Source organism: Acomys minous (assembly GCF_964271855.1).
Source record: "Acomys minous genome assembly, chromosome: 6".
Taxonomy (NCBI): domain Eukaryota; kingdom Metazoa; phylum Chordata; class Mammalia; order Rodentia; family Muridae; genus Acomys; species Acomys minous.
The window spans coordinates 114,896,502-114,920,661 of record NC_140487.1 but is presented as its reverse complement, the minus strand read 5'-3'; positions in this window follow the sequence as shown (position 1 = coordinate 114,920,661).

Below are 24,160 nucleotides of genomic sequence, written 5' to 3'. Positions count from 1 at the left end.
CTGGCCTTGAACTCTCTAAATGGCTGAAGATGACCTTGAACTTGTAATCCTCCTGCCTCTACATCATGAACTCTAGGCTTCTAGACATGATTTGTCTTGCCCAATGCATACAGTGCTAGGGATGGACAGCATGCCCTCAGACAATCTAAGGTAGCACCTTGACCTCTGAGCTACATTGTTAGCAGTGGTAGCCCCACCTTCCTGCTAGCAGGTCTGCTTTTGGTAGTAGTCCCAGTCTCAGGCCTCTGGGTGGATGAAATTGGTGAAAGCCTGTATGATCCACCATGGACCTTCATCGAAGTCACAGGCAGCTTTATTTTGATTGAAAAGCCAAAAGTGGAATTGAAAGGGGCTTCTTGGACCTATCCATTTCCCCTATGTTTTCTACTTGAAGGCTACCTCTCATCAGAGGGCAGGGTCCTTGGAACATCAGTGTGGCTTAGAGTAGAAGTTCAGATGCTGTCAACACATGGGAGCTGAGGATCTGGGCTGATCCTGTGCTATAGAAGTTGCCCAGACCCAGCACCACAGTTCTCTGGAAATATTCCAGATTGAGACCTTTCCATCCTGATTGTAGTTGTTTTATGTATACCATGTGTCCCTCTAACTGCTGTCCATCACCTCTTCAGCTAGTGTAAGTCCTCTTTTTGCAAATGTGCTTATTGCTGCTTTGCTAAATGATAGATCCCTATCGTTGGAGCACACAAACCTCAAGACAATTGCTGAAGACCTGGCTTGACATTGTGTTGAGTTTTTAGGACTCAGGTTAGCTACCACTGCTTGCAGGATCCAACTCAAGCATCAGACTGGGTGAAAGCTTTTTTTGCTCTCCTTTCTTTGCTCTTCACCATCCTCTTCCCCATTTATTCTTTTTCCTTCCTACTTGACTGTGAGGTTCTTAGTAGATTCACCTCCTGCACCAGTGAAGTCCCCAGTATGCATGTGATCAACAAAAATATGAAGGAAGTTTGCTGGCATTTCAGGGTCTTTCTTACCAGCACAGGTGATAACGTCTGAATCTGAGGTGAACTCATAGTCCAGATATTTTGTGTCACATCCACGTTTCTCCAGATCGTAGTAGCAACAGTTCTGAACAAAGCAGCACCTATTTGGGAACAAGTTCTCTTGAGGTTGCTTTCTCACAGCCCTGGAGTCCTGGTGCCTAGCATTTTCCCTTACCTTTGACACTTAGCAATGAGATTCAAGAACTTTGGAGTTGTCCAGAGGAGAGTTCTCAATATGTTGACTTTTGCTGCTTCAACTCGACGAGGACACAGGGGCCTAGGTTACCATCTCTAACCTTCTCGCTTCAGCTAGAGTTATGGAGGATAGGGGTGGGCTCACCTATCGATCGCATCTATGGGGGTTCCTTTGCCATCATAGTCACAGTAGCAACCATAGGAATTAAAGTAAGGCCAAAATGGCCTTCCCGTTGTAATGAAGACCATTTCACCAAGATTCAGAGGGCTCCCATGGATCTGTATTGGAACTGAAAGGAAATAGAGAAATGGCCTGGTGAAGTGTGCCCAAGCCAGTGCAATGTCTCTTAAAGGCATCCCTCTGCTAACTTCTCCCCCTGAGAATCTCTTCCTTTCTTCTCCCACCAAGTTTCAGGGCTAGGGCAACAGGAAGGAAAGCTCTGGGTTAGGGTGCCTCCCTCCTCAGGTTACCTGCTTACTTCAGGGTCAACTCTTACCAAAGGCCATGATCATGGCTGCTAGCAGCAGGAGGACCTTCATGCTGTCAGCTCTGTGAAGAATGTACAGATGGACAGGCCTGGGCATTTCTTCCCAGGCTGTCTCAGCCTCTGTCTTCCCCAGCCCCTACTCTGCTTTCATACTCAGCAGGCCCAGAGTACAGACATGCTCATGCATTGAGTGCACACAGTCTTTCCAATGGTGTATCACACCTGTCATCACTTCTCCCTTCAGATCTGTGGAACTGGTCCTCATACAGGAATGATGTAGTAATAGGAACACCTCTTTCATTCCTCCTAAAAGACTGGACTCATTTCACAGAAGCAGAAGACAATGCATCCCCTCACGAGATACCACACATGGATCATCATATTAGATTCAAGGCATGGAATTCCCATCCTTGGGGAATTCTGATCCCCAAAGTTCTGCTCCCAATAAAACTGCACATTCTCTTTGCAAGTCTTCCTAAGCCTTTAACAATAGCATGTGCACTCACATGCTCTCAAATTCTCCCTGTGCACCCTCATGAACACACACAATACATTTGCCTGTGAATACTGTCTGATACACGTTTACCTGATGGAGTCACATCCACAGACACACACACATATGCACACACATGGGCCTGCACAATCCCTCTAATGCAGGCAAAGATCAGGAGTTTCTGGGCATTTACCTCTCAGATACTGTTGCAGTTGCTTGATAAAGAGACTCTTATTTTTCCTGAACTCCAACTGGCCTTAAATAGATGTTCTTTCCTGCAAGGTTGCCAGTTATTGAACTTTTGTGTGTGGTGGGTGTGGTGGTGGGAGTGGCATAACAGTCACAGATGAGTATATCCAATACCTTGGATAGGTAATTCCTCTTTCTTCTACTTAGCAGCTGGCTGAACAGTGCTGAATGGTGGAAAAACACTTCATTACATGGGTTGAAACCATAATAAATTTCAGCTGATATTAAAACCTCCCTCAGCTGCTGGAAAACCAGGCTTAGGTTTTGCCTGGGGAAATTTCCAAGAGACAATCTGGGTGTGTCCACACATCACCCCCCAACAGTTAATTCCAAGGGTGCTCTAGGACTGTACAGAGTGAGGGAGGTAGAGGGTGTGGACACCTGCAGTGTTCCTTCCTTCTGATAAGCTGGAACATATGGAAACATGAAAGAGAATGGTCATTCTGCATGGATTGCCCATTTCATCCATCAGCCATGCATTCAACCAAAGAAGAGACACTCTAAGCCTCTGAGAAGTTCCAAGGTTATACAACCTTGTTGGGAGGTGATCTCTGGGTGAAGCCTGTTAGCCAGGTAAAAGACTGCTGAGACAAATATAGAGTAGGGACAAAAATTTAAATTGTGTCTGTAAGACAGTCAGAGTAGGCTTATGTCTTTCAGACCCAATAAAACTGTGAACAATATTTTTCAGTCCAGAAATCTTGATGTACAGATTGGATAGACTTATTTTTAGCATAATGAGAAGCAAACTTAAGTCTATATTGAGAAGACAACCAAAAGCAAATTAAAATCTTGAGTTTGGGACTAATTAATAAGCAGTAAATGCTTCATCAGCTTATCTTAACTCTATTGGTCTCATTTCATATGACTTATATAAGGTACAACTTGTACCTTAAAACTTTTCTTAAGATTCTCTAACTTTCAAAATTTCCACTTACATTTAACCTTTTTCTTAGACCGTCAAATACTTCTTTTATGACTTGTATTTACCAACTTTTAAATACTTGCTTAGACTTTTTAGCATTTGGAAAACATTTAGACTATCTAATACTGTAGGTCCTTAAAAGTTAAACTTTTATATTATCAAACCTTATAAAATTTTACATTTTTAATCCAGTTACTCACCAAGAGACACAGGCAATTGGAGCAAGTCAAGACTTTTTGCCATTTAAAAAAGAGAACAGACCTAGTACCTAGTAGTTTAAACTAGCTAATGAATTGACTAATGAACTAACAGTGGATCTAATTGTCATCTAGTTGTCAAGCTGCTATTAGCTTAGACATCAATGTGATCAGAGACCTGAGAATGAAAATTTGTAACATAGATGAATTTATATATCAGTCAAAATGACAGAGATGATTAACCAGTCTATCACCTTGACAGTGATCTTATGCAGGCTCCTGTAGTTTCCAGGTATCATGAGCAGAGGCAGTCTGGGCATCAGGCACAGAAGACAAAAGACTATTTCTGTGGAAGAAGTACATGGGAGAGACTGGACTTACCTCATTTTCAACAGTGTGAGACAATAACTCTTCAGATGTCCACCATTTTTTGTCTACCATACATGCTGGGCCTAGCAGCAGGTGAAACATTGGGGCAGTTTTACCTGGTGGTTGTAATACTACAACCGATCGTTGAAGTCACCTGTCAGGCCAAAATTCTTCGTGGAGACCTTAGGTAATTACTGTTAAATGTGGGAATCTCTGTCATAATTAGTTTAAGTATTTTTATGCCATATTCATCAGATCTCTGACAAGCTTGAGGGCCAGTATACATGAGGTCAATCCTTGTCTGTGTTTCTCTGTCTACATCCTACAAACATAAGACTGGATGCTGTGATTAAATTGTAAAAGTTGCAGGTTTTTTTAATTGCATGAAAAAGTCCTTTTCCTACACATAAAACTTTGAGAAACTCTTTTAGGTGTTTTCTGATATTGCTCAAGGTTGTACGAATAGCTTTTTCCCCCTGGCTCAGTTGGTGTCTGGGAAGCTTCTTGTTTCCTCTCCCTGAAAAACTGCCTCTCAACTATCTTTTCTTCCATGATAGTTGGGCATAACCTATTTTGTTAAATTTTCTCTAATTTGACACTTTTCAAAGAGTGAAATCAAAGAGTGTAACCATAATTTTTACTAGTTGAAACCTATTTTTAATAGTGCAAACAATTGTATATTTCTGAAGTTAATATATTTCTACTGAAAAGTATCTTTACAATTATCCATTTTAAAGTCTGTAATATAGTAGTCTGTTAATTTGAATCAACTTTTATAACCTTAAAGTTTTACTATCCCATAAAGAATATTTTGAAGTAGGAGTCAATCACATAATATGTATTTTAGAAAATGCACATGCACTCATATATATTCAAATTAGAGTTTGAACTTATGCTTGAAACATCATACTCAATGAGCAATTTACAAACCTTTAGATAAGAGCTTTCAGATATATACTGGAGGTGCACATTTAATATCTTTATTAAAGAAACATTGTTTCAAATTTTATGTCTTGTGCAAGTTGAGACCTGTTTCCTATGTGGTCTCATTTCCTTTGCTGTTTAGAATGGCTCCAGCCTTAAATTACAAGCTAAAGTTAACCATTTATATGGATGTTAAAATTAACCATATTCAATAACCAATAATTTATAACTAAGATATACAATACATAGTACATTTAGACATTTAAAACCAATTAGAAGCAGACATGTAGTAAAACAGACAAAAATTTTTAAAAGGTTTTTAGCTGTAGTTTCAAGGGCGGAGCATATTGCTATCTGCCTCATTAGCATATTACAGTTATCATTAACTTTGTTCTTTTATAACATAATTCTAAATGGATATTACAATTAAGTATTAAATATTAAAAGCAGAATTTGTGAAAGATAATAGAGAAACGTGGACTATCTCAGTTTGGCATCCTACCTAGGATGTTTCTGCACACAAGCCCCTGTTGGTAAATGGCAGCCCCCATAGTGAACGTTATGCAGAGCCCATTGTCAAGAAGGCCAACAATTGCTAGGACTGAAAAGTATTTTATTGGTGACTTCATCTGTTTATCTCTTACCCCGAGCTTCTGGAAAGACCGACCACATTATGTCCCATTGTTCAGCCACCTATTCCTACCCATTGTGGGTAGTGTCCCTACACCCGCCATGGTGAGTCTTCTGGGATTTCTGGAGTTCAGAGCACATCAACTGGGTTCAGGTATTGCTGGGCTTGGTGCCACTTTGATCTAAGAAGGAGACTCTCAACCTGGCTCCAAGGACAGAGCTAGTTTATCTGCATTTTCTGCTTTTTTTTCTGAGAAATTTTGAAATGAGATAGAATTAACATTCAGGAGATGAATCTTGGCCCTTGTTTAGAATACAATAAATAGAACAGCATTAAAATAAGTAAACTAATTTCCTAAAAAGTGTCCATCATAAGGGAAAAGGTTGCTGTTACTGTCTGTCATTAACATTGGGGGTGGGGGAGGTCATCTGTCCCATCAATTGTCCAAGTCTCAATCAGAAAAAGAGCAAAGGAAGACATGAACACCAGAGAAAGACAATAATAACAGTACCAGCACACTCAAGATCCGATCTGGTGCAAAACTGAAAATGAGACACCATCCCAATGCTGTGCCATTGGAGCAATCTCCTTGTCCAACACATGAACCTGAAGTTCTTCACATAGGGGCACTATGTCCCCACCCATGGAATCTGGAACATCTTCCATACTCCTTGGATTTCCAACATTAAGCATGTCCACTCACTAGACATGACCACTAGATATACATAATTGTCTTGAGAGTGCAAAATAAAAGTAACACTGAGAGCCAGAAAAACAAAAACAAACAAATAACTGCCGGATTCAACACCCATTGGGTCAGGAGTATAGGGGGTTCCTGGCCAATGTGCCATATGTTTTGCCCAAATCATGAGAGATCAACAAATAAAACCACCCAAGAGACAAATACAAACACAATTGCAAAGGAAGTCTTAATTGCAGGCTCCATCCAGGTCCACACCTCCTATGCACTGATACAGCAGATGCAGGGAAGTGGCCCTGAGTCTAAATTCAGAGGGGTTTTTAATAGATTTTAGACAAAAAATGGGTTTTTCACTATATAATTGGAATGAAGAACTGAAAGCAGGGAGTGACAAGCCTTGGTGATTGGTGGCTGGGTAACCGTTGCAGGGGCAAGTTGACCTATATCAAAGATTGTTTGAAACAATCATGCCAGACCTCAAAGGGCTAAGAATGTATCTCAGGGGCATTACAAACTCAGTCGTGGTCCTCCTAATTAGTAGTTGTTATGTGTCAGATTACCTACCGGCCCGCTTAACCAGCAAAGTATATTTAGACTCTGGGTGTTTTCTCAATGACAGCTAATTGTGTTCCTGGGGGAGTTTTTCTATTCAGACTGCCTTGTGATTTTTCCTGGGTCTGGGATTGGCCCTTTGGCCAACTTGAACATGAAATAGAGGTTCTTTTACAAAATGAAGTTTCTCTGGTTCTTACCCTGGGATGCTGGGACATGGTATGAAGGACAATGATTCTGGAATATTCTGCTATACTCAGAGAACCCAGTATGAGTTTGATGACAAATATTTTTTTCTTAATCTCTTGATAAATAAGGTTGGTAATTATTGTGGTTTAAACTGTGAATCATTTAAGCAGATTTCAGCCTGAAAAAGTGAAATTTATTCATTTGCTAAATGCAGATTTTCAGCCTCCTGAAACGGGCAATGCATGCCTTTAATGACAACACTGAGGAGACAGAGGCAGGTGTATCTCTGAGTTCAAAGCCAGCCTGGATGATAGACCAAGTTCCATGACATGCAAGGCTGCATAGGGAAACCCTTTCTTGAAAACCCAAGATTATTTTTAAGAAACAGATATTCTTCTAATATGTTAAGGGTTGAATGGTGTTCACTTTCATAACCTCTTTTCCTTTTCATATCTTGGAGCCTTAGAATATGACATTATTGGGAAGTATGGTCATTACAAATCCTAATAGTTCAGATAGTTAAAATGAGGTCATTAAAACCCTTACCCTAGTACACAAAAGGGAAAGGTCAGTTCAAGAGGTGATCATACTGTGATATTTCTACTACACAAGGAATCCAAGATTACACAAACTACAATCAGAGAGTACTGGACTGACTCTCAGCAGTCACAAGGATGCAACCATCAGGCTACCTTCTGTCTCTATCTCAGAGCCTTAAGCCAATTAAGATATTGTACTTACAATGAGGGAATGGGATTAGCACTCCAGGGTGTGTAGCCTGGGGAGTTCCCTTTCCTACTTAAGGCTTACACACAGGTCAAACTTGGTTCTTGGCTTGCTATGGGACAAGTGTCAGAACAAGGCCGCAGGAAACAGAGATCATTAAAGGACTTTTAAAGCACTGGCCCTAAGTACAGAGTTTACTGGAGAGGTGTCCAGGGGAGGAGTGAAACATCCACAGTGTGAGTGCAGGCTTCTGAAGTGAGAGTCAAATCTTGTTCCCCTTCATTCTGTTAATTCACAGCAAGTTTAGGGGTTCAAGAATTTTCCTTTATGAACAAAGTGGTAAAATGGATTTATGAGACATTTTGCCAGGAATAAGAATTGCAAAAAAAAATCAAAGTTAGACATCATTTTGGCCCTAAGTAGGCATGGCTTAGTTTATCTTTATATTTTTTTAGTTGAGATATCTTTAGGGAAACCACCATGATCTCCAAGGGAAGGGATGACATTGTCTGGTGTGAATGGAGCATCCTGGCTATGATAACAGGAAAGACAAACAAATCAGACTTCATTTGAAGACTTTTCTTCTCATATCAACCCACTTTTTGCTTTTTCTATCTCACCTTCCGTACACTACGTATTTGCAGGAGCTTTACTCTTATCAGGAAGCCAGAGTGAATACTTACTTGGCAGGGAAGAGTCATAAAGGTGGTTTTCCCAGGGGGGATTCCTTCCCATTCCACTCTGCGTTGACTGAGCCTTCGCATAAGATGTAGAACAGGTATGTTGCAAGATACAATCAATTTATGATTCAAAAAATCTTAACAAATTATATATGAAAAAAGAATATACATCAAAATTTTCAGGTTATATAGGGAAAGCTCTTTGCCAACATGTTAACCATGGGAAACAGGAACTTCCAAGACAAGGAGTTGCCACTCGTAATGAGGCAGAGTGGAAAGAAAATTGAGGAGGTGGGAGAGGGAAAGGAAGCCCTTTATCCTGAGATCTGGTTGGTTTGTTTTTCATGATTTTCAGGAAGTTGCACACACCTCTGATAAACTCCAGAAATGCTCTTGTAGACCATATGTGTTTTTCTTAAGTCATATCAAATTTTAAAAAACCATCAAAGATAGTAAATAAACTAAGTTAATGTGCCTACCCAGCCTCAGGATATCTCTAACCAACTTTTGGCACTTCGTATTCCCTTTACTTTCTCTGACACCTGATGACTCTTGCATGCTTTATTCATACACAAAATCATTTCCTGAAATATTTTAATCATTGATTACACAGCTTGAAATCTCTTTGGTTACATAAATGTATAGGAACAAAGAAAACAAAGTAAGCAAACAGCAAATTTCCTGAGAACTAAAAATTAATTTGAGGAGTAGGGTCCAAAAAATTTCTTCCTTATGATTGGTATCCTAAAGTCTTAGAGTTACAAAAGGTATTAAACAAAGCAGCTCTATCTGATTTTTGTTCTGAATTAACATATGATTAATAGATCAAAGATCAATCCCCCTGGAACCCAAACATGTCTTCCTGAACCTTAATTAATCCTATCTTTTCTTTATTTTAGCGGTCTTTTAAAAATATTATAAGGCCCCTTTTTTTTTTTTACTTAAAAACAGCTGGTCTCTTTGTCTTTCCAGAACATCAGGAAAGTCCTGGTGTGTCAAGTTTACTCAGTAGGGCAGATTGTTCACTGAGACAACATGCCGGTCTCTCTGACTTTGTTTAGAATTTCTATATCAACACAATTTCTATCTTTACTGTAGTTTTGCAAACAATAGAAAACTATTAGAACTTTGGAACTGTTTACAATGTCTTTTTTTAACGTCATCATAAACTTTTACTTCAATGCAATTTCTATCTTTGTTGTGATCCTGTGAAGGACACTTAGAATTTTAAAATTGTTTTCTTTTGCTTCTAGGTAGGCACCAAGATCTGTTGATAATGGCATGATCAGGATATCTTTTCTTTCTAAACTAGTTCCTTGTTTCCAAAGCTGAGCATTCCAAAGCTATAGGTTGTCAGCCTTCAAAGTTCCTCTAAAATTTTCTACTTTATTAATTCTCCTGAACTCCTATAAATCATTTACCAGAGTTGTTTGATGACAGTTTAATAATGAATTTGAAATCATATATTTATTTACCAATAAATCTGAATAAGTTTTATGAATGACTCAATTTTCTGCATAGCTGTATTTTCCAAGGGAATCATCAATGACTTTATTAGTTTTTATTAGTATCAGCTGTTACTAATGTTCAATTCTAGCTGTTGGTGAGAAGTCTCTAACAGGAACTTCTGTAGTCAGGATCAATCCAAGGCATCCAGGCATTAGAACTTTGACAAGCAGCCTTAAAAACACCTGATTCTTGGGGCATTGGAACTTTGTTGAGCAGTGCCCTCAGGGTGTATGGCAGAGGTGCTTAGGTGTCAGGCCCAGGAACTTTGTCAAGCAGTGTCCCAGATTTCTTAGCCTCGAAATACTGAAAACAACAAAACTAAGGACCTGTATGTACCTTCTGCCAGAGAGTGGTTTTTTCTTGACATAGATTTCAGACTATAAAGTAGTATAAGAGCCAATGTGTCTTCTGCAACTTCTTCTAGCTGGCATTAGGACATTGTTATCAGGAGTCAGAAATCCTGAAAAGGTAGTCAAAGGCTAGGTAATGGGGCACTTATTAGAAAAATTTGTTTATCCCATCTAGTTGAAGAAAGGGGCAATAGTCATATTTTGAAGACTGTCTCATAACAGCTTCTAGCAGGTCCAGGTCTTAGCGGCTTGCAATCTACAGGTGATCTCTGGGTGGAGTCTGTTATCGAGGTAAAATCGGCTGAGACATGAATAGACTAGACAAAAGTTTTCATTATATCTATAAGACAGGGAGTGTAGGCTTATGTTTGAGACTCTGTAAAAGCATGAACAATATTATTCAGTCCAGAAACCATGATATACTGATTGGATAGACTTGTTTTTAACATAACAAGAATCACCCTTATAGTTATATTCAGAAGATAACCAAAGGAAAATGAAAATCTTGAGATTCTGACTAATTAGTAAGCAGTTAGTGCTTCAGCAACTTATCATAATTCTATTGGTCACAATATTATATGCCCTAATTTATTATTATATTTCTACTACTCATACCTAAAAAGACCCTCTGAATGTCACGCCTTCCCATGTACCATTAAGCACTTTCTTAGACCCTCAAATACATCTTTTATAACTTGTATTTACCCACTTGTAAATACTTCTTAGACTTTTTAGCATTTAGAAAACACTTCTTTAGACCTCCTAATATTGAAGATCCTTGTAAATGAAACTTTTATATTCTGAGATATATGAATTTTAATTTTCCCATTATTCACAAAGAGACACAGGCATTTGCAGGAAGCAAAGGCTGCTTGCCTTTTTAAATAAGAAAAGGGACCCACAATATTAGCTCCCACTGCTCAGCCACCTATTCCTCCCTTTTTGGTATTGGCCATGCATTCATCATGTGGAGACTTTTGGGCTTGCTGGAGTTCAAAGCACATCATTACGGTTCATTCATCTCTGGGCTTCTTGCCAGTTTGATCTAGGCAGGAGACTCCCAAACTGGCTCCAAGAAGAGAGCTAGTTTACCAACCTGACTGTGGGCTCATAGAATGAATTTGGTAATGTTCCATCCCTTTCTATCTTTTGGAGTAGCTTGAAGAATATCGGTATTAGCTCGCCCTTGAAGGTCTGGTAGAATTCTGCACTGAAACCATCTGGCCCTGTTCTTTTTTTGGTTGGGAGACTATCAATGATTACTTCAATTTCTGTAGGGGAAATGGGACTATTTAGCTTGTTTATGTGTTCTTGACTCAACTTTGGCAAGTGAAATTGTTCAAGAAATCGCCCATTTCCCTTAACCTTTCAAATTTTGTGGCATATATGCCTTCAAAGTAGGATCTTATGATTCTTTGTATTTCTTCAGTGTCTGTTGTTATGTCTCCCTTTTCATTTCTGATTTTGTTGATTTCAATACTGTCTCCGTGCCTTTTAGTTAGTTTGGCTAACAGTCTGTCTATCTTGTTGATTTTCTCAAAGAACCAGCTCTTGGTTTTGCTGATTCTTTGGACTGTTTTCTTAGTTTCTAATTTGTTAATTTCACCCCTGAGGTTGGTTATTTTTAGACGTCTACTCCTTTTGGGTGTTTCAGCTTTTTTTTCTAGGGCTTCCAGTTGTGTCGTTAAGGTGCTTATATGTGATGTTTCCAATTTCTTTTTAAAGGCACTTAGTGCTATGAAATGCATTCTTATCCCTGCTTTTAATGTATCCCACAAATTTGGGTATGTTGTTCCTTCATTTTCATAGAATTTCAGAACTCCTTGATTTCTTTCTTTCTTTCTTCCCTGAACCAGGTGCCATTTGGCAGAGAGTTGTTTAGTTTCCATGTACGTGTAGGCTTTTGTTATTTCTCTTGTTGTTGAATTGCAGCCTAAGCCCATGGTGATCTGATAGGATACAAGATATTTTTTCAAATTTCTTGTATCTGTTGAGGCTTGCTTTGTGACCTCCGATGTGATCAATTTTGGAAAAGGTTCCATGGGGTGCAGAGAAGAAGGTATATTCTTTCTTTTTTGGGTGAAAGGTTCTATAGATATCTGTTAGATCTATTTGACCCATGGTGTTGATTAATGATGTTATTTCTCAGCTTAGTTTCTGTTTCAATGACTTATCCTTCAGTGAGAGTGGTGTGTTGGAGTCTCCCACTATTATTGTGTGGGATTGATGCGTGGTTTAACCTTTTTAGCAGATCTTTTACAAATGTGAGTGCCCTTGTATTAGGAGCATAGATGTTCAGAATTGTGATGTCATCTTGGTTGACTTTACTTTGAAGAGTATGAAGTGTCTGTCCTCATTCCTTTTGATTAATTTTGATTGAAAGTCTATTTGTTCGATATTAAAATGGCTACGCCTGCTTGCTTCTTGTGACCATTTGCTTGGAATATTTTTATCCAACCTTTTATCCTTAGGTAATGCCTATCATTATGGTTGATATGTGTTTCTTGAATGCAGAAGAATGTTGGATCCTGTTTATGCACCCATTCAGTTAGTCTGTGTCTTTTTATGGGAAAATTGAGACCATTGATGTTGAGAGATATTAATGACCAGTGACTGTTAAGTGTCTTAATTTTGATGTTGTTTCCAGTCGAACATTTGTGTAGTTGTGTTTTTGCCATGGTATAGTTATCTATTTCCTGAGTAGTTTTGGTTGTAGCTTGACCCTTTGGGAGGGAGTTTCCCTTCTAGTACCTTCTCTAAAGCTGGATTTGTGTATAGGTACTGTTTGAATTTGTTTTTGTCATGAAATATTTTGTTTTCTCCATCAATGGTTATTGATAGTTTTGCTGGGTAAAGTAGTCTGGCCTGGCATCTGTGGTCTCTTAGGGTTTGCAGGATCTCTGTCCAGGCCCTTCTGGCTTTGATGGTCTCTGCCAAGAAGTCGGGTGTAATTCTGATAGGTTTGCCATTAAATGTTATTTGGCCCTTTTCCCTTGCAGCTTTTAATATTTTTTTCTGTATGTTTTGTGTTTTGATTATTATGTGATGGGCAGTTTTTCTTTTCTGGTCAATTCTATTTGGTGTTCTGTAGGCCTCTTGTATGTTTATAGGCATCTCTTTCTTTAGATTGCGGAAATTTTCTTCTATGATTTTGTTGAGAATAGTTTCTGGGCCTTGGAGCCTGCTTTTATGCTGTCCTTTAGACATCTTGCCGTCTGTGTTTTTGTTGGGTAACTTCCAGTGTTGGATAGAGGGTGTCTGATGATAGATTCAATTGTTTTCTCATGATTTCCACTAGGCTGGAAGCTCTGATGCTTCACTGGTGTGGATGGCAGGAGGTTAGTCCTGTCGTTTTGGGCTCAAAGTCTTTGATCCTCAGTTCCCCTTTGCTGTGGGTCCTGCAATCTTTCTGGGTCTCTGAATGAGTGTTGGGTCATGCCAATGTATCCATAGCCTTCCAGGTCCCCTGCCAAGTCCAGCCAGGGACACTGGGCCCGAACCATGCATCGAGCTTGGCTAGATTCTCAGAGCCTGAACCGTCTCCCACAGCAAGAGAACTTAGGCTGCGCTGAGCTCGGGCCTCCCTTGGACATGAGTGCTCCACTCCACCTGCAGTACAGCAGGAGAACTGCGGCTGCAGTGAGCAAGCGCTTCTGGAGGAACTCAGTGCTCCACCCAGCCTGTGTCACAGCAGGAGAGTGCCGCTGAGCTGAGCTGGTGCCTAGGTTGGAACTGAGCACTCAACACAGCCTGTGTCACAGCAGGGGAGCTGTGGCTGCACTGAGGTAGTGCCTCAGGCAGAATTGCTTGCTGAGCTGAGCCAGTGTCTCCCCAGAAGAGTGCACTGAGTGAACCTGGGACTCTGGGGGCTGAACTGTCTGCCAAGCCCAGTTTGGGTCTCAAGGCACCATGCAACCCATATCCTGTTCAGAGTTCCCTCTCCTGCAGCAACTCTCACCAGTCACCACACAAATCACCTCCACTGGAAGGCTCTGAGCTGCAAACCTCAGCCGCCGCTGCTGCTGACGCTGGTGCCGATGGTGCTGCTGCTGACTCTGCCGCAGCTGCTCCGATCTAAGAAAATCCGCCCTCCTCCCATGTGCAGGGGCACACAGGTCCTCCACACCATGATCCCTCCGAACTGTGGAGCACTCCTGCTGCCATGATGTGGGGACCTTTGTGTTCCTAGCCCAGAAATCTGTGCAATTCCCTGAATTGTTCACTGGAGCTTCCAAACATGGTCCACAATCCTTCTGATATCCATTCCATGGGACAAGTCCCTAGGTGTCTCTGGTCTGCATGCTGGTCCTGCCTGGTCGCTGATCCTTTTCCCGATCCACATGCACTCAAGCCCAGTCTCTCAAGATTATTTTTTAAAAGCAGATATTTTCTAACATGTTAATTGTTGAATGGTGTCCCTCACTCATGATGTCATTTCCTACTCATGTCTTGGAGCCTTAGAAATTGAACTTATTTGGAAAAGGTGTCATTACAGATACTAATATTTAAGATAGTTAAGATGAGGTCATTAGAACCCTGATCCTATTACACCAAAGAGAAATGTGTATTCAGAGAGATGCTCATAGGGTGACATTTGTACAACCTTAAGAGTCCAAGATGACAGAACCTACAAACCTACAGACAGAGAGTCCTGGACGGGCTCTCAACCCTCCCTCACAAGCATGCAACCATTATGGCACCCCTTGTCTTTGATTCAGATCCTTAAACCAAATAAGTTTTCCTACTTAAAGTAAAAGATTGGGTCAGAACTCCAGGCTGTGTAGCCTGAGGAGTTCCCTTTCCCACTTAGTGCTTGCTATCTGGTCAAGCTTGGCCCATGGCTTTGCTATGGCAAAGATGTAAGGAAAAAGCAGCAGGAAGCAGAGCTCATTAAAAGACTTTTAAAGTATTGCCCTTAAGCACACAATTCACTAAATTGATATCCATGGGAGATGTGAGACATCCCAAGTGTGAAAATAATCTTCTCAAGGGAGAGAAACAACTTGGTCCCTCATCATTCAGTGGAATTCACATCAAGTTGATGGGTAAAAGAGTTTCCCTTTATAAACAAAATTGTAAATTGAATTTAAGAGAGGTGTGCCATGAACAAGAAGTGCTAAAAATATGAAGGTTAGAAATCATTTGGTGCATAAGTAGGCATGGCTTAGTATGTCTTTCAGAGTTTTCAGTTGAGATGTATTTAAGAGAACCAATCATCTCTGCAGGCAGTTCTGACAGGATGTGGGGTAAAGGGAGCATCCTGGCTTTTGCTAGCTGGAATAACTACCAACTAAGTATCATGGTAAAGAGCTTCCTTCTCATTTCACCCCAGTGTTAGGACTTTCTATCTTACCCTCCTTAGACTACTCATTTGGGGAAGTGTTGCTCTTATCAGGAATCCACAGTGAATATTTACCTGGCAAGGGAGAGTCATAAAAGTGCTTTTCCAGTGTGAGGGATTCCCATTGAATTTTCCATTAGCTGAGACATCACAACAGATGTAGAACAGGTATTTCATAAGACATACTATTTTTATGATAAAAGACTTCATAAATTAGATGTGACATGAGAATATACAATAAAACACTAAAGTTTGGTGGTTCCAAGATAGCAATGCCTATCACACACTGTATCTGATCTACAGCATGGAGAAGAGGGACCAGATTGGGAGCCACAGATTGCAAAAACTGGAAAAGGCTGGGTGAATGGGATCCTGCACACTGGAGACCACAGGTGGGCTAGGCCCCAGGCAAACAACAGGCCATGGAAGACTTGACCCCACTCTCCAGACTTTAGAATGGAACCCACCTGCAGGCTGCAGCCAGCCTCTGCAGCTCAGGCACAGTGTGTGCAACAGTGGAATGCCAGAACTCCTGGCCTGAGGAAGTCTCAGAATAACAAGGAAACCTGTCTTCAGATGTAGCCATATAGGTGGAAGACATAAAAGAGGCCTATAGAGAGGCAACACAGAGGTGAACTTCTTGAACAGAATCCAAGAAATGGAGGAATGAATCTCAGGAATAGAAGATACAATTGTAGAACTTGAAGCAACCATCAAAGACAATGCTAAATCTGAAAAATTCCAATCACAAAATATCCAAGAAATCAAAGAAACCACGAAAAGACAAAAGCTGAGAATAATTGGCATCAAAGAAAGAGAAGAGATCCAATTCCAAGGCTCAGAAAATATCTTCAACAAAGTAATAGAAGAAAATCTCCCAAATTTAAAGGAGATGCATATAAACATACGAGAGGCCTACAGAACACGAAAGAGAATAGATCAAAAAAGGAAAATCTCCCTGACACATAATAATAAAAACACAAAATGCAGAACAAAGAAAAATATTAAAAGCATCAAGAAAAAAAGGCAAAGTAACATACAATGGCAAACGTATCAGAATTACGCCCGACTTCTCAGCAGAGGCCATAAAACCCAGAAGGGCCTGGACAGAGGTCCTACATACCCTAAGAGACCACAGATGTCAGACCAGACTACTATACTCAGAGAAACTATCAATAACCATTGACAGAGAAAACAAAAGATTCCATGACAAAAACAAATTCAAACAGTACCTTTGCACAAATCCGGCTTATAGAAGTTACTAGACCTAAAACTACACCCTAAAGGGACAACCCTCAACCAAAATTCCATGGGAAGTAGAAAACTACAGCATCACAAAAAGAAAACCAAACAAACTTTCTACTGTAACAAACATCAAAAATTAAGGGACTTAAGTGTCATTGATATCTCTCAACATCAACGGTCTCAATTCTCCAATAAAAAGACACAGAATAACTAAATGGATCCATAAACGAGATCCAACATTCCTCTACATTGAAGAAACCTATCTCAGCCAAAATGACAGATATTATCTCAAAGTAAAAGGCTGGAAAATTATTCGAAGCACATGGTCACAAGAACCAAGATAGTGTAGACATTTCAATATGTATAAAATAGACTTTCAACCAAAATTAATCAAAAGGAATGAGGAGTGACACTTTATACTCATCAAAGGTAAAATCAACCAAGATGACATCACAATTCTGAACATCTATGCTCCAAATAAAAAGGCACCCACATTTGTAAGAGAACTATTTTTAAAAAGCTTAAATCGCACATTGATCCCCACACATTAATAGTGGGAAACTTCCACACCTCACTTTTACTGAAGGGTAGGCCATTGAAAGAGAAACTAAGCCAAAAAATAACATCATTAACCAAAGCCGTGAATCAAATGGATCTAAGAGATATTTACAGAATTTTCACCCAAACACAAAAGATTATACCTTCTTCTCAGCACCCCATGGTACCTTCTTCAAAATTGATCACACACTGAGTCACAAAGCAAGCCTCAGCAGATACAAGAAGATGGAAATAATACCTTGTATCCTATCAGATCACCATCATCTAAGACTAGACTTCAACAACAACAACAACAACAACAACAACAACAACAACAACAGAAATAACAAAAAGCCTAACACATGGAAAATGAACAACTCTCTACTTAATGACACCTGGATCAGGGAAGAAATAAAGGTAGAAATTGAGGAATTCCTGAAATTCAATGAAAATGAAGGAAAAACATGACCATATGTGGAACACATTGAAAGTTGTGCTAAGAAAAATATTCATAGCACTAAGTGCCTTTGTAAAGAAATTGGAAACATCCCACAAAAGCAACTTAACAACACATCTGGAAGCCCTAGTGAAAAAAAGAAGTAGAAACACCAAAGAGGAGTAGATGTCTGGAAGTAATCAAACTCTAGGCAGAAAAAAAATAAACAAAGAGAACAATTCAAAGAATCAACAAAACCAGGAGCTGGTTCTTTGATAAAATCAACAAGATAGATAAACAGTTAGCCACACTAACTACAAGGCAGAGAGACACTATCCAAATCAACAAAATCAGAAATGAAAAGGAAGACATAGCAATAGACACTGAACAAATACAAAGAATCATAAGATTCTACATTTAAGGCATATATGCCACAAAATTTGAAAATCTAGGGAAAATGGACAATTTTCTTGATCGATTCCACGTGCCAAAATTGAATCAAGAACAGAGAAACAAATTAAATAGTCCTATCTCTCCAATAGAAATGCAAGCAATAATTAGTGGTCTCCCAAGGAAAAAAAAAAGCCCAGGGCCAGATGGTTTCAGTGCAGAATTCTACCAGACCTAAAAAGTAGAGCTAATACCAATACTCTTTAAGCTACTCTGAAAGATAGAAATGGGTGGAACATTACCAAATTCATTCTATGAGGCCACAGTCAGGTTGATACCTAAACTCCACAAACACCCAACCAAAAAACAATATTTCTGACCAATTTCTCTTATGAACATGGATGCAAAAATACTCAATAAAATACTCACAAAACCAATACAAGAATATATCAAAGATATTATTCACCGTGTCCAGGTAGGCTTTATTGCAGGCATGCAGGGATGGTTAAATATATGGAAATGCATCAATGTAATCTACCACATAAACAAACTGAAAGAAAAAAATTACATGATCATCACCTTAAATGCAGAGAAAGCATTTGGGAAAATCCAACACCCATTCATGTTTAAAGTTTTGGAGAGATCAAAAATACAAGGCCCATACCTAAATATAATAAAGGCCATATACAGCAAGCCTATAGCCAACATCAAATTAAATAGAGAGATACTCAAAGAAATTTCTCTAAAATCAAGGACTATACAAGGCTGCCCACTTTCTCCATATCTCTTCAATATAGTTCTTGAAGTTTTATCCAAAGCAATAAGACATCAAAAGGAGAGGAATGGAATCAAAATGGGAAAGGAGGAAGTCAATTATCCCTATTTGCAGATGGTATGATAGTGTATATTAGTGACCACCAAAATTCCACCAGAGAACTCCTACAGCTCAAAAACATTCATCAAATTGGCTGGATACAAAATTAACTAAAAAATGTCAGTTGCCTTCCTATATACAAATGGCAAATTGACAGAGGAAGAAATTAGGAAAACTACAGCCTTCAAGATCACCACAGGCAACATAAAATATCTAGGAGTAACTCTAACCAAGCAAGTGAAAGACTTGTTTGAGAAAACACTATAATCTCTGAAGAAAGACATTAAGATGACATAAGAAGATGGTGGGATCTCCCTTGTTCATGGATCAGTAGAATTAAAATAGTAAAAATGGCCTCTAGAACAAAAGCAATTTACAGATTCAATGCAATGCCTATCAAAATACCTACACAATATTTTAAAGACACTGAAAAACAACTCAACTTCATATGGGAAAACAAAACCCAAAATAGCAAAAACAGTCCTGTGCAAGAAAAGATAGTCCAGAGGAATTGCCATACCTGATCTCTAGGTGTACTATAGATCAAAAGTAATGAAAACAACATGGTAATGGCACAGCAATCAGCTGGTTGATCAATGAAATCGAATCGAAGACTCAGAAATGAATCCACACACATATGGTCACTTGATTTTTGACAATGAAGCCAAATCTATTCATGGAAAAAAAGATAGCATCTTCAACAAATGGTGCTGGACATCTAACTGAATGTCTACATATAAAAAAATTGCAAGTAGACCCATATTTGTCACTATGCACAAAACTCAATCCAAGTGGATTGAAGACCTCAACATAAAACCAGAGACACAAAATTGCTTAGGAGAAAAAAATGGCAAAGAGCCTGGAACACATTGGCACAGGAGACAACTTCCTGAAAAACAAAACACCAACAGCCCAAGCCTTAAGGTCATCAACTAATAACTGGGACCTCATGGAGATGAGAAGCTTCTGTAAGGCAGGAGACTCTGTCAACAGAACAAAGTAACAGCCTACTGATTGGCAAAAGATATTTACCAACCCTGTATCAGACAAAGACATAATATATAAATTTTATAAAGAACTCAAGAAATTAAACACCACCAAACCAATTAATCCAATTCAGAAATGGGGCTCCGAATTAAACAGAGAATTCTCAAGAGAGAAATATTGAGTAGCTGAGAAACACTTTTAAAATGCTCAACATTTTTAGTCATCAGAGAAATGCAAATCATAACAACTCTCAGATTGCATTTTACAACCATCAGAATGGCTAAGATCAAAAGTTCAAGTGAGCACATGCTGGCAAGGATGTGGAAAAAGAGGAACACTGCTTCATTGTTGGTCAGAATGCATAATTCTACAACCACTATGGAAATCTATCTGGTGCTTTCTCAGAAAACTGGGAATAGAGATTCCTCAAGATCCAGCTATTGCACTTCTTGGAATATACCTAGAAAATGGTCCATCACACAAAAAGGACATATGCTCGACCTTGTTCATAGCACCCTTATTCAGAATAGCCAGAACCTGGAGACAGCCTAAATATCCCTTAGTTGAAGAATGGATAAAGACACTGTGCTACATTTACACTATAGAATACTACTCAGCTATTAATAAAAGGAAATCCCAAAATTTGTGGACAAATGGATGGGACTAGAAATGATCACTATGAGGGAGTAAAGACAGAAGCAGAAAGTCTCACATGGTATATACTCACTTATAACTGGGCACTCTCCCAAAAGGCATGTCCCATAAATCTACTTTACACCTGTGTCTAATAAAAAGAAACAAACAATTCTTTAATCTTTAACTCGTTGTGACTGACATTCTCCAGGTGATGGGACTAGAAAGCTATGGAGCATATGTGCAGCCATTGCCAAGAATGGGCCAACTCTCCCTTGAAAACCTGCCTCCCTGTGCCCTGAGCACCACTCTGCACTTTAAATCTATGTCAAACTCCAACTCCATCACCCTGAAATTCTTTTCCATTATGCAGCCAGGAATATGGTTGTACTTGAGTGGAAGTCACTGAGGGATAAAGGAAAGCTTCAGGCTACAGGCGACCACGTGGAATCATTCACTTAATATGATGATGTACGTGTTAGTGTAACAGAAAACAAAAGACAATGCTCTGCCATCCCCAGCTAGTTGTACTAGGCTGCCATTCCCAGACCATAAATGCAAGATATAAGTAATAGTGTAAAATAGGGAGAGGAGGAGGAGAACATGGAGGTGAGAGAGGGAGAGGGAAAACAAGAGGAAGAGGGGATGGTGAAAGGGGGAGAGAGAGAAGTAGATGGAGAGAGACAAAGAGAGAAACAGATACAGAGACATAGAAACAGTGAGAGAGAGAGAAAGTGTTAAGGATTTAGATAGCCCTTTCCAGGGCTTGTCCCAAGTGATCTGCATTTTGTTCACTACCTATTTTTCTTTTCTTCTTGATTTATTGAATTAGCTTTCTATATGGTTTCAGATACTTTTAGTACAGTTAAGCATATTAATTGTAATATTATTTCTTTATTCATTGACTTAGTGCTGAGGACCAATCCCTTAACACCATATCTACTTCTCCTTCATTTCTCTTAAAAAAGAATAAAGAGCAGGCTTCCTAGCGATTCCATATCACTGCCTAAGAAAATACGTTAAGACTAGCCACCAACTCTCATATCTAAGCTGCATGAAGCAACACAGTGGGTGGAAAATGGTCCTAAGAGCAGGCAAAGAGTCAGAGACACTCTCACTCCCAAAGTGTCCATGTTTGGAGCTTCAGTCTTTGTGAGCCCTTATGAGCCCTGTTTTGTTGATATTGAGGCAATGCTCTTGTGATATCCTCAACCTTCTGGGTCCTGTGATCCTTTGTCCCCCTCTTATGTGACGTACCCCTGGCTCGGCCTAGTATTTAGCTGGGTCCACTACCTTTTAAAGTTAACATCCTTTTCAGTGTGCCACAGTCTGGGGACCTAGACCTTACTGTTACGTCTTTTAAGGGACAGGTACAATATAAACCATTACACCAGCTAACTAGACTCCTCCTCTGTCTAAAGAAATTCATCTTTTCTATACTATTAAGATTATCCACATTGTTGGGGAGACCAAATATGGTGTGAAGATTCCTCTGGCTTTGACAGTTTGGAGTTGTTGTTTCCATATAAAGTTCTGAAATTCATTTTCTAGTTTAGTGAAACAGCACTTTGAATTTTGATTGAGACTGCACTGATAGATTTTGTCAAATTGAATCTGGAGTTTCTTTAGTTCATTTATTATTCCTGAATGATGTGTGCATCGATAAAATCAATATATTAATGCTTCTACTGGAAATTTATCTGGATCCATATCTCCCTTTGATATGGTAGTGTAAGAAAGTTTAATGCACATAAGTTGACTAGTTGGTTTCTCTATCAATGTGATAAGATGCTGATGAAAAGCAACTAAAAGATGAAAGGGTTGATTTGGTTTGCTGGTCACAGTCCACTACTGACGGAAGCAAGAGCTCAAAGCATCATCCTAGAGTCAGGAACTGAAACAGAAACTACGGAGGGATGCTGCTTACTTTTTTCTCTCCATGGCTTGCTTATCCTGCTGTCTTATACAACTGAGGACCATCTGCTCAAGGGTGACACCACCCACAGTCCTCTCTTTGCCCTGCCATATCACCCACTTGTCAATACAATGAACCCACAGCCTTGCTCATAGGCCAATCTCATGCAGGCAATTCCTCAACTGAGAGATTCTCTTTGCTAGAGGGAAACTCAAGCTCCTAGGGTAAACCAATTCATGTTGCAACATCTGAGAATACCAGCTGATGGCTTGTCCTCTCCCTATACTTTAGCTCATAATCCTTCAGGCTAGTAGCCTTGCTATTTGGGAGTCTCTCTATATACACTTTCACTCTCCACGATTATGAACAAGTGTGTGCTTTATGTTTATGGATTCTGGGGGTTGAACACAGGTACTCACGCATTTGTGGTAAGCACTGGGCTACCACCCAGTGTGAAGGCAGGTACATTCAGCATGCATGCTTTCTATCAGATGCTCACTTTGAGATAAGGGCACAGGCACATGGTTATTGATGCATGACTTTATTTGTGAGAGCCCCTGGGACTCTCTTAGGTAGTGGGAGGAAGTTGGCTGTGAAGGGGAAGGTGGAAGTGAGGAAATGTGTTGGCAGTGGTGTGGTGGGAAAGGATCAGCCTGATGCACTGCTTAGCTGCCTCATTCTGGGTGAGGACAGAAGGGCGTCATCTTGCCACTGGGGTGGGAGAGGATGTTTCTTTCTCTTTGAGGGGACTTGGATGGGCTGAGAGAGGTGTCAGAGGAGGCCCATGTGCAGGGGTTTCAAGGCTGCTCCCTTAGCACTTGGGTGGCTTTCCATCGCATAAGAAGTCAGGATAGTTCAGGTACTTCTTACTGTAGCTTCCCAGGTTCTGGACAAAACATTCAGCAGCAGCTTTATCACACTGGCACAGCTCTTTCTTACAGAAGTCTTGGTTTGCTGAAATTAGATGAAAACAGACCCTGAGCTCTAGTTGTTAATATTACATGGTTGCTTCTGGGGACTTTAGAAGTCTTAGAAGAGACTTCTAAGAAAAGGGTCAGGACTGCCTGCAAAAGCAGAATTAAAACTGATGAGGACACAGCGGCCACACATGTTCCTGCCAGAGGTTTGCTTCATTTTCTACTCAACATCACCACTACCATCACCCCGGTTTTAAAACATTGGAGACAGGTTAGCCTAGGCTGACCCTGAACTCTTTAATGGCTGAAGATGAACTTGTAATCCTCCTGCCTCTACATTATGAACTCTGGGCATCTAAACACGATTTATCTTTCCTAATTCATACAGTGCTATGGATGGACACCATGCCCTCAGGCATGCTAAGCTAGCACCTTGCCCTCTGAGCTACATTGCCAGCAGGGCTAGCCGCACCTTCCTGCTAACAGATCTGCTTGTGTTAGTAGTCCTAGTCTCAGGCCTCTAGATGGATGAAATTGGTGAAAACCTGTAGGATCCACGATGTATCTTCGTCTAAGTCACAGCCAGCTTTATTCTGACTGAAAAGCAAAAAGCGGAATTCAAAGGGGCTTCTGGGACCTATTCATTTCCCCTATCTTTTCTAGTCGAAGGATACCACTCATCAGAGGCCAGCGTCCTTGGAACA